This window comes from Malurus melanocephalus, unplaced genomic scaffold (genome assembly GCF_030028575.1).
Source record: "Malurus melanocephalus ecotype Western Australia unplaced genomic scaffold, MMel_1.1 scaffold_10, whole genome shotgun sequence".
In the NCBI taxonomy this organism is placed as follows: Eukaryota; Metazoa; Chordata; class Aves; order Passeriformes; family Maluridae; genus Malurus; species Malurus melanocephalus.
This window is the reverse complement of record NW_026623242.1, coordinates 1,536,885-1,549,606: the sequence shown is the minus strand read 5'-3', so window position 1 is coordinate 1,549,606 and position 12,722 is coordinate 1,536,885. Positions and strand designations below refer to the sequence as shown.

General features: G+C 37.1%; 1 protein-coding gene across 1 annotated transcript in view; it reads right to left on the bottom strand.

The window, feature by feature from the left end:
- The window catches only part of MSRB3 (methionine sulfoxide reductase B3), an 84,167-nt gene that overhangs the window by 49,457 nt on the left and 21,988 nt on the right, over positions 1-12,722 (bottom strand). The gene's annotated exons all lie outside the window — the stretch shown is intronic.

Sequence of the window (12,722 nt, the reverse complement as noted above, 5' to 3'; positions counted from 1 at the left end):
AAGATTGATTTAACTTCTAGTTGCATCCTCATTCTTTGTAACAGTAGCCATTTTCATTTTTCACAGTTGAAGCACTAGAACAGGAGTCTTAAGGAGTAAGTAATTTCTTTATGCACAAAGCTGTACAATGTTCAACAATAATGTTGTTGTAAAATTCACGGTTGCTATTGAAATTACCCTCCTTTGAAAATTGGATCTTAAAGCTTTGATTAGTTCACACAGAAAATCCAAGGAGTACATAAGGATTACTGTAAAAAATCCACATTTATATAGTGCAAAAATTCACATCAGGAAAGAAAAAAACAATAAGGTTGCTTTTGGGAATGAAAACTCCCAAAGTAGTAACAAAAATTGCAAAGTATTTCTGCAACTTTGAAAATCATTGGCAAAAATTAGCTGACAAAATACAGCAGGGAAAAAGCACTCTAATTATGACAGTAATTAAAATATGGTACAATTAGAAATAAACAGTCCCAACAAAAATATTTTTTCCTAGTAATGTATATACACTCATAAAAAGACCAATTGTGTTCCCAAAGTAGAGGTAACAGAGCTACCCATCTGTATGTCATTTAGTACAGGAGAGGCAATGGCAGGTTTAAATTACATGGTATTGGATTGCAATTTCCTAACATTGGATGCTTTTCTGCTTTTTTACCTTGAGTCATTACTAAGGAGCGTTCATAAAAAGTAGCTTAAAGCACAGATGCTTGCAAATCATTTAAGAAAAGATGTTTCTTTCTTCCTCCCCCTCTTCTTTTCTCAATTTTTTTTATGTGTGGGGGTGGGTGAATAGRGGARAGAGAAAAAGAATAATGCTGTTGGTCACTACTGACTAACCCTAGGAAGTATTTTCAGGAAGAAAAAAGTAAAATTGAAAACATCTGATTGAAGTAAATAGTGCAAACATAAAAAGCTTTACTAGTGAAAGAGAAGTATTGAAAAGCGACTTTATTTCATAGATTAGAAATTACTTTTGATCTAAACATCCTTAAAAACAGATTGTTTTCCACTCTGACCCATCTCATTAGCTGTGCTGCAGAGCCTTCGTTTTAATGGCAAGCTTTGAAAGAGCGCTGCTGTATGCCTTTGTTAGCTTCAATCTTATTTGGGAGAGGGATAAAGATTTCATTCCAGGTCTCTTTGTTTGTCTTTCAAGAACCACTAAAGCAGTATTCACACAAATTTTGCAGGAATGTGCCCTGTGCCATAGCTTACAAATTATTTGGTTTTGGTGCACTTAAAGGTCACCTTCCAAATTAGCAAAATTTTCCTACATCCTGGCTTTTCAACCTTAAATGTAAATATTGTTTCCTAACTGTAAGTGAGGTTTGTTCTTTATAACATTTGGTTGCTTATTTAAAGATGTCAAACTTTGGAGGTTTTTATTCTCCAAACGTTCAGGACTCTAGGGCTAATAAGTCTTTCAAAGTATAGCTAACAGGGAAAGGAAGCATATGCATTATACAAATAGCTATTGTTATCTTGCATTATGCAGCTCAGAAAGAAACTGTTTGAGAGACAGTGTTTTATCTGTAATTTCAGTTTTTAAAAGTAGTCTAGAGAGCAACAAAGAATCTTTAAAAACAACATCACTTTTTAAAATATCTACCCATAATTAAAAAAAAAAATTCTATTTGCTCCTTAACTGCTGCATAAAAAGCAAACCAAGGATAACTTCGCTTTGAAAAAAAGAGAAAATACTGAGTGTCTCAAAAAATAGTCAATATTCCCCCTTTACTCTCCTTAAGTAATTTTTCATCTYTTTTACAAATTTAGTGTTCTCCAATCTATGGGTTCAGTATATACATAAGAAAATTTCTAGATGCCACATGATCCACAACATAGATCAGAAGTAGGATGCATGTTAAAAAAAGATCTTTTGCTCCCTTGTTTTAAATAATTAACCATATCTTTTAAATCAATATAAATATATAAATCATTTATTTCTGTCTACAGGGGAATTTTGTCTAACTGCACTGAAGTAAAATCCAACTGACCCCAATAAAGGATTCTGCAAGTTTGTAGTTTGAGTATTGATCAGCAAAAAGTTCACTACAAATTATAAAGGAAATCTCTTAGTCCAGCCCTCTGCATTCAAGCTAGTCCCTATTCACTTAATTGTACTTATTATTTAACTGCTGCCAACAAACACACTTCAGTAAATAGATCGCACTATTTCCCTATTGCCAAAGAGCCAAGGAGGTCAAGCAAGACTCATCCCTAACTGCAGAGGATATAAGGGTATGTTATCTCAAACAGGGATAGCCTACAAGCTTCTATAAAAATGCAATGAATCCTAGAAACTACTGAATGGGATTCTAGGAATACATTCCTTTGGTTAGGAAAAAAATTACATGCAAGAGTGACAAAAGTGCTCAACTTTCAGTAAAAGAGTGGCTGCTTCTGGTTTTGCAGCTGTTCAATTATGACATGACTGTCACATTCAAGCCAACTGTTTGTATCTTGGGAGGGAACATCATAAAGCTACACAAAGATATGCCCAATGTGAGAAAAACTGCTCCTAGTAATGCAGCTGTTATCAAACTCATTATTAAACCAGAGAATTAACAAGGACCTTCCTCAGTCTGGTTCTCCACAGATGGGATGAGGTTTGGGCCATGGAAAGGGTTCCATACAGGCAACAAAATGCTTCAGCAAGCCAGCCATAAAGGCAAGCTCATAGCTCCCTGGCAAATTACACAGTTTGAGGCAAATGAGAAAAAAGGTCATCAGTTCTACAAACAGTATATCAGYGTGGTTACATTAAAGGTTACATTAAATTAAATACAGTATGAGAATAAGAGAGCCTGGATTCCTAGGATCTGTATTACTCTTATATAATACTCTTGTTCTTTGGAGGTAGTGTTCTTAACAATGACTTTTAGAAAAGCCCAGGACAGCTGTGTTCTGAACTCCAGCTAGATAAAGCTGTTGGAAGAGGTGAACGCTGGCCTCCAAAGGCAGACAAAATTCCCTTTACATTCCACTGCAGGATCGAAGGCCAGATTAAATCTCTCCAACCAGCACCCCATGGCGCCTTCGTTGGGGTTGGCGCTCCTAAGAAGATCAGTGTGCAGGCGACTGCAGCAACAGTCACTTGTCTTCAGCCCTTTGCCAACAGTTACAGCAGTGCTAAAGGCACTTACGATCTGGGAGCAGGATGGAAGGCTTTGTGAGGAAAAGACCAGGCTCAAAAGTCTAAATGCATAAACATGAAAAAAAAAAAAAAAAAAAAAAAAAAAAAAAAAAAAAAAAAAAAAAAAAAGCTCAAGAGGGTGAAACTAGCAGAAACCCTTCTGGGAGCATTCATGGTATTCTTGTGTTTAGTAATGTTTTTTTCTTTCTGCAAAGCAAGGTAATGCACGCTGCAATTTACTATTCACCTGCAGATTATGGACATATCAGAGTTCAGCTCTGAAGTCCRCTGTACACATTAAGTGAACAGAAAGTATTTTCTGGTGTTGACCTGGTAATGAAGACATTAAGCACCTCACCTCACATATAAGTTGCAACAGACTTTTTCAAATYTGTGGTTCATAACATTCCTTCCCTATAAGCAATCACAAGAAAACTAGCAACAAGATATGTTCAGACAGACAGACACAAGTTAGCAGACCATTACTCTTCACCACTCAGCCCCTCACCTGTTCTAACACACCAGAGGGTGGTGATTAGTGTCTGACATACCCTGAAATATGGTGGCATTTTGCCTGATGGCTTTCCTATATCAAAAAGTCTTTTGAACCATTCTAACAATTATATGTTTTGTTGCTTCCTATCACTGAAATTAATTCAATATTTCAACTGCCTGGAATACACAACATACATTTTCCCTCTTCTGTGTATGCTTCTGTTCCACTAGTATTAATGGACATTACAGTCATGCACTGAGCACATACCACTTAGACTTYCTGAACTAAATACAGCAAGATCAAATGTTCCAGCAGAGCACACACATATAATAAATCGGGCTTCTAGTTTTCAGTACTATTTTTTTTAATATACCCAAGCAGTTTTTCAGGGAGTTTCCAACACATTTTATTTTTCATATACCACCCCAGCCCAAATCCCGCAATGTGACCTGTGCAGGCAGACTCTTGGGAATATGCATAGCTACTTAAGGGTCTATGAACATACATCAGATTACAGGATCTGGCTCTAAGCATACATCTCTCTGCTTCCCAAAGTCTGTCTCCTCACAAGTGGGTCAGACGTTGGTAGATCGATGGAAAATTACCTCAAACTGATATGAAGAGGAATTCCACGAAGTTAAAAAATACTTGCATACATTTTTTTAGATAAATATCCTTATGTATGCTATTGCTAAAACTTAGTATTATTAAAAGCGGAATCTCTCATTTCTTCTTAGTTCAAATTTCATTACAGTTTATGCCTTTTGTTGACAGTTTTGCTTCACTGTGTGATTAAGAAAAGGTAAATTCACAACTCTCTCATTTCTATTTAATTTATTCCCTGCAGCCTCGTCTTCAGCCTTGAGAGAATGCTGCAGTGCTCTTTCACTGCAAACAAACACGGAACTGCTCATCTAATTTAAAAAAGAACAACTCTTGAAAATGGTTACATTACAAACAGTTCTGTTTGCCTGTATTTGGAAAACAYAGTTTTGTAAAACCTGTATTTGACATGATAATTCTTTTTATAATCCCCTCACAAACCATTTCAAATTACCTTAGCCTGCTGGTGACTCAGATAGATGTAAAAGAGCTCTGAAATGCTGGGAGGTCAGGTTTAAGTAAAATTCAAACTTCATCATTAAAAAAACTCTGTAAATGTTTTACACATTGAAAAACAGATCTGTGGCTCCTTTGCTTTCTTGCTGTAGATAGCTAACTCCCACCCGCTGTTGAAATACCATTTGCAGTTTCATGCAAGCATTAGAAGTAATGGAGCGAAGACCATTTCCACTATATTGTGCATTGAAAATCCAAAAGCCAGGTACCAGGACAGCAGTTTGAATTTTGGGTCAAATGCCAGGGTCTATCTTAAAAAAACACCACCCAAAAACTAAATGACTTAAAAAAAATTATTTACTTAACATCCAGGAGGGTCAGATGGTCAGAAGGGGAGGACAAGCCTCTTCTTTGCAAATTCACAAACTTCCCACACAATCAAGTAACAGAGCTGTCACATTTATTTTTACCATGTGCTCATCAGCACAGCTCTTGTTTAATACCAACACATATCTTTTGAATCACCATCAGAAATCTCCCATGTAAGGCAGCACATTTCTCAAGCACAAAACAAACAAATAAAACCCAAACAAAAGAAAACAAAAAACAAAAACCAAAATAAACAAAGAAAAACAAAACAAACAACAACAAAAAAAAACCCACACAAAAAAATCTGCCCAACCAAACTGCCAACTAATGCAACTTTTCTATGCACTTGTTTTCTTTCCACAGAAAGTGATCCTAGAACCCAACAGTGCCATATAGGCAGCATCTGTAGTTTCCACAGGTCTGCAAACATGCTTGCAGCAAGTTATATGGCTAAGGCAGCTATGCAAGCCAAAGAGACATTCCCTGGAAAAGAAATCTGAAGCTCCCCTCCCTGTGAATGTAAAAAACATTTAACAAAAGACTGAAGTGTTTTGCGTGGTGGGAAAGGAGGAAAGAAAACAGCTCCTTTTGTCCTCCATAGGCATGGCTACTTTACTTCCTTATCTGGCATTAATGAAATAAATGTCACTACCAGACACAACCTTGGTCTCACAACCTGTTCAAATTATGATGACTGAGAAGTCCACCACCATACTGCACTTGAGCAGGTGGAGATGAAGGCATCCTCCTCTGGAGCTTTTTGAGCTGTCATCTTCACTAGCACTGCAGCGACAACAGCATGTGGCTGCTCAGCAGAGGTTGGTTAATAGAAGAACCTTGAATTAAGTGGAGCAAAAGCTCATTATGTTATAAACTGCCACATTTGTTTTCGTTTCTGCTAAGATGGCCAAAGACTGAGCGCACAGGGCAGCTGACCTATTTGCCTTACTCTGGGATGCAAACCAGGCAAGACAAGATCAAGATCTATTGGCACAGCAGTGAAGGGAGGAATATYTGTAACAATGGATTTCTCTTCCTCTCCCTCTAAGAGATAGAGACTTTTGTTTTGCTGATATTATCCTCGCACCTTTCACAGGCACTACATTAGTTTAAATTAAAAACAAGAAAGACAGAGACACTAAGCACTCTTTATCTGGCCAGTAGATTTCTGCCAGAATCAATAAAAGGGTGCACAACACATGGAAAGGTATTTTATTAACAGTGGAATTGAGATTAATTTTATTAAATTAAATAAAGAGTGCTTTATGCTACCTTTTGCATTTAAAATATTTCTGTAAGCCATCAAAATAAGTTTATTCACACTGCTCTAATAAAGGTTTAACCCTGCAGCAGAAACAATTAAAAAGTCAGCATTTGCCAGCAGTGGTGTGTAGCTTATTTTGGCATTCAGGCTGTTGCTAAATCCTCCTGTTGCTCCCTCCACAATAGTGATGTGTGGCCTGTGAAATGAACACTGGATTTCAAGACTCAAGGTGCTGCAATCTGTGCTTGGGATGGGGGYAGTGGAAAGGAGAAGGCTGAGGGAAGATCTGTTTTCTGCTTCAATTCTCTGCAACAGCCCAGATTGAAGCCCCTGCAAAAACCTGATCTGTCTCCAGCTGTGGAGTGCAAAGACACAAGCAGGCACTGCCTGCTCTGTRGCCTTTCATCCCATCCACATCTCCAAGCACTGAGGGACATACCCAGCATGAAGAGAGGAACTACTGGGACACTCTGTGCTCCAGTTCATGCTCTGCTATGACCACCACAGAAAACACTATAGCCCCCTTCCCTCTCAACCTGCTTCAGGACTAAAGGTAGAGGGACAGTCAAAAAGGCTTGTTACTGCCAACTTCATTCCCTAATGGGCCTTCTGGAATTCCTTATGTTTTGTTAAAATCCAGCCATGCCTTATGGGTCAAGAAGATGGGGTCAAGCCATGTAAAAGGGCTTAAGGGAATTTGGTCAAGCCTTTCCCTGCTCTGTTCTCCTCCAGACTCCCTGACTTGGGGCAGAGTATTGATCACGGAGTTCTTACCCAGGGTGCACGAAGCTGCCAGAGCCAGACCCAAGCCACCAGCACCTAATGTCCCACAGGAACTTTTTCTCCAGACAGAACAGGGGGCACCTTCATACGCTGGCCATGCATCCCCTCCCAACACAGCTTTTTTTGAAGTACTTCTCTCTACTCATTTACCCCCASATTATGATCTGTGCTGTAGCAACCTATGGGTAACCCACAGCTAAGTTATGGTAATGCTCATGCCTCTAGTGCCTGTCCACACTCTAGACCCATTCAATGTTCCATCAAATTCCAAGCTCATACATTCCCTAAGTGATCATCTCCTCCATTGTTTCCCAACATACTCTTACTGACTTTAGGGTTCAAATTTGCTTCTTGCACATTTTCTTGTTTGCCCTCCCTCAGCTTGCAATATAGAAAAACTCCATCCTTTCTGTGTGCTTTCATCTCTCCTTTACATCACATTCTTCTCTGAAATCTTCATCACATACTCCTCAGAGAAAAGACAAAGCCAGGAGAAAATTTCATTACAAACTTTAAAATCCAGAAACACCGTGCCAAAACTTCATCTTTTCCATACCCAAGTAAGCAGAAAATACACCAAGCCTGAGCTGCAGAGGGCTCAGGAATAGAACACAGAAAATTTATGAGCTCCCAGAATTAAAACATTCCTGCAAGAAGGGTGGAAATGGTTTGTGGTGAATCCTTTATAGGAGCAGGAATGGAATGAAAACAACCCTAAATGATCCATCAGGGAACACATTAAGGGACTGTCTTTGTCCATGATCTGGGAACACAAATGCCTAATTGTCTCAGTGCTTCTCAGTGCAAAAATAAGGGAGAAGCCTCCACACAGGTGAGACAGGGACAAGTACCATCTGTCTTCTGAGCAGAAGGGGAGTACAAAACTCCACCAGAACAAACACTTAAGAAGAGCAAAAAAACAGAGTTCAAACTCTAGGCTCCATAACAAAAGGCTTCTAGTCTTCTTTATGATCCCAAGTTTGGCAAGTATCAGGCATTCTTAGAGTATTACTCCCAATGAGATACCTACTAATAAACTTCATCTTAAACTGCATTAAATAAGGCATTCTAGACTGAATACTATTGCATAAAAGAAACATTTGTAAATACACCTATAAAATCAAATATATTCCCATTAAGATAGTTACGTGTAATTTTTAAAACCCATTTTCAAGTCATACCAAAAATATGATAATGTTATACTCTATTATGATAATACAGTGTTCTACTATCAGATGACTAAAAGGCAAACATACACACAGACATTTATATAATAATGACACATGAATGGTTTCACATGTCATTTACTATTGCGATCTCACAGTGCATATTTTCCAGACTCCTTTCAAGAGTCTTCCTCATAACTGCTGGGAGGCAGTAAACTAGGTATTTGTAAGACTGTTTTAAATTTTAAAAATCTATTTTTGATCCAAATTGATACTTGCAGGTTTTTAAAATTTAGCTGGATACAAATCAGGTTTAATTTTTCTCCCCCAGCCAGTTCTGAGGAACAAATACATCCATCTGAGACCTTGTATCACATATTTAAACCCAGAGCAAAATTTTATGTTCAACATATAAACCCCAGAAAATATGAATTTATAATGAAAACATTGTCAGGCATTTAACCATAGCCGTATGGGTGGTTTATGCTATAGAATATCAGTCTTACTTTTATTTTCTTTTGGACCATGTGAACAGACATCTGTAGTAGTACATCTCTGGTGATACACAGTACGGAAAACTATGGGGAAGTTATAACATACATTATAGAAATTATATCTCTGACCACAGAAACAGACAATATGAAATGTTTAGTCATACTCAAGTCACACAAAGTTTGACAGCAACTACCATACTTTGACCCAACMAGACTAAGGTTTTTTCTAGACTTTCTGTTGTTAAAGTCATATCTGGCAAACAGTATGCGAACAGGTATTTTTGTTGACATGAGTAGCTTCAGAGTTTAGAGGAACAAGTGAAAACAAATAATTCATGTATGCAAATGTTTTCAAAATATGCTCCTAAAAGTAATCCTTTATGTTAATAGATTAATGCTAAAAATCCAATTTTGAGACCCAGTAATTTTCTRTTCACTATTAATTTCAATGTTATGAAAAGACATTATACTGAAACTTACAATGAACAGATTTAATAAAACAGTGAGAAACTATACTGCAGATATTTACTTAGTAAAGACTTACACCATATGCCCAGCACCATCCTCATACAGATGCATTGTAGCTCAATCTAACCCTAGAAAAATATGGTTTCCTGCTGGTAGTTATTTTAGTAATTAAACATTACACAACAATTTAATATTACCTAGAACTTTATTGTACAGGAAAAAAAAAACCAACCCTAAGTCTACCCCTGTAATTTCTTCATCATTACTTTCACATAATTTTACAAGCACCATAATTTTCTTTGATCTACAGGAGAGGAAAAGCCAAATTATCACATGCAAAATATGTGATGTAAGCAGCACAACATTCCAAGTGTTAGAGAAATAAAGGGTCTTTTTAAGAAATGAGAACCCATAATAATTAAAAGACACAACAAAGCAATATAAGCTATCTTTTTACTTTATAGCTTGGTGGTCTGCTTCAGAAAACATATGTACATGGAATCTGCATAATCATGACTTGYATCAGTTGCTTCTTGGTAAGCATAAAGCAGCTGAAGTAGTTTTTAGCTGAAAGTTTAGTGGGGATTGTTGTGATTTTGAAGTACTTTTTTTTACAGACTTCATTTCTGTGAATTAAATCCTGGCAGGTGCTGAGTGCATCCTACATTTCCAAAGAAATTCAGAACATTCAACTCTAATTAACCGGGCTCAAGGAGCAACACTTCTGTGTTACACGACAGACACAACGTATTGGCAATGAAAAACCTTGAACCAATGTGATGGCAGTGTGCATACAGGCAAAGATTGTGCTTTCTTCCCAGTGCTCACACTTTCCTTAAAATACTAGTAAATATTTCTAAGGTCTCAGGATGTACTTTCTGCATGCGTGACTCCTAGACGGGAAGCTTTTCATATAGCCATGGGTGTGCGGAACAGCAAATGCCTAGTGCCATCTACTGGGAGCGCCCGCTCCCGGCTCGGACTTGCCATCTTGCCTATAAAAAATGTTATGGGCAAAGAGTGCGCTAGGTTAGCACACATTGAAACGTTTAGTCCTAACTTCAGACAAAAAAAAAATATTTAAAAAATACAATTTGGAAGAACAGATCCACACTCCAGGTGCTAATATACAAACAGAAAAAGAACAAGTAAAAACACTTCACCAGCACAACTGAAACCCAAGTGTGCTTACAAAATAGTGGTTCAAAGAAGGGACTGGTCATCTCTCTTCTAAGATACAGTAGTATACCAACAGTATTTAATTCATTTAATGAGGGCGGGGGGGGGGGGGNGGGGAGAAAAAAAATCACTTATTTCTGATGTACAAATATATATTAAATATCAATTAAATATTGCATTGTGTTACTTTGTTCCTTAGAGAAAAAACAGCGGTATCATTCCAAGCAGAGAAATTGAAACAATACTTTTATTTTTATTTGTCCTGCATAGCATTTAAAACAGTGTTTGAAAGCCCAGTTTACTGCTCTGACAGCACTTTGCTCCCTTACTCGGAGCATGGGTTCCAGAAGGTTAAAAAGTTTCACTCTGTATGGAATTTGCCAAGGTGGCCAAGGTCCACACTATCTCAGACTTGGTGGACACATGGCATGGTGCTATGGTTATAGGATTGCAGTTCACATGGAAGTGGATGGTGGGAAAAGTACAAGCTCAAAGTGTTATGTTATAAAAAACTCATGAGAACATAGGGTGTTTTCTGTATATTCAGAAGCCAAAGTCACAGAGCACTGTGGCATTTAAGCAGATGTTGGTTCTACATATTCTTTCCCATGTTTGACTTGATACATTCTATGCCATTTATTTGCTGCCCCCTAAATACACCACACACAAAAAAACAAACTTAAGGCAAAGCAGCTTTGTGTTAATTTTAAGCATCTGGGGAATTAAGATTACTCTTAAAATATGTGAGATATGTGATTGTATATTATTCTACTGTTAGCAGATGAATTTGGGCTTATTATATATAAATATCTGTCTATATATCTGTATAAAGTAGTTCAGTCAGTGGAACTCAGTCTATTAATGGTCACAGAGTTAGGAATCTAAAGGATAGGAATAAATRGTAGTGTTATCTTTTTATTGCAAAATCTGACTGCTGGATTATGACAGAAAAACAACTTGACAAAACAGCGCTTTGCAAACAGGTACAGAATAGCAAAACCTCCCAGGGGCTGTGTGTGTTTCTAGCTGGTCAACTTGGAGATCTCCTTTTCAGAGTGGGAACAACATGGCCAGACTGAGTGTCCCCCTTTTAAGGTAGACACCAGCAGCACGAGCACAGATCAAAAAATGTATAATGAGGGCTGAGGAAATTTGCTTACCCTATATTTTTAGGATTTTAAATCTGGCTCAGCAGCAAATATAACAGGAAACCGAGGTCAAGCTGACACAATGTGGGTTATTCGCTCTCTTCCTCAATATGTGTTTCTTTGCAGCTCCTATCAAGATTAATGGGAGTTTTGTGCACATGTGGGGGAAATGGAACATAAATGCTGCAAAAATTGGACTCAGATTTAGTTAAAATAAAGTCTAATAAGCTTTAGAAAAATCCATCAGCTTGAAAACTGATGTCTTATCACCAAAAAAAAAATCTTTAAAACATCACCTCCATATGTTGCTAAGTCCAGGTCTGGGAAAAACTGCTTGTAACATTCTGCACCCTTATAAACCCATTTAGAGCGTAGCACAAACACCCAAGCCAGCTCATTTCTGAGGCTTCAAATGCAGATCAGCCAGGACTGTATCTTTTTAATTTGGTGTCAAGAAAATTCCTAATCATGTTCAAAATTAACTCAGTACAACATAACACTAACATGATTACGCTGACATTACAGATTGTTGCCWTTTAAGTGAATCACAAAATGCTTAGGTTCAAGGTTTTCATGATATAATCAATTCATGGAGATGGAGTCTTATGGCACCTTTCCTAGACCTAATGGACAAACCTGGACCTTATATAAGAAGTGCAGCTGCATCTGGGCACAAAATTGCATGTTTCCATTTAGTTATGCAGAGAAGTGTCACAAGGAATATGCTCTCAGAGGAATAAAATAATTAAGTTTTCAATTCTGCACACTTTTTGTATAAATTCTTAATATAACATATTTGATTTACAATAATAATGTGAAAAGAAACACATGAAGTATAACTATAGTATAATGCTAAAGAATTTGGAAAATATTTTTAAGTCCTATGTTTTAATAGCAATCAACAGGTGAAATTCTTTTYGATTCTTGTTTTAAAAATTAGAAATGGCATTCAATAAATATTTTCAGTTTACTGATATGGTTTTTGCCAAGAATAAAGAAAATAATGTAAAATTTAAGAGACAATATTTTGGACAAGGAAATCAGACAGCAATTCCAAGCTTCTTAAAATCTCGGATGTGAAATCACTCACTCAAGCCAGTGACTTCAACAAAAAAAAAAAAAAAAAAAAAAAAAAAAAAAAAAAAAAAAAAAAAAAA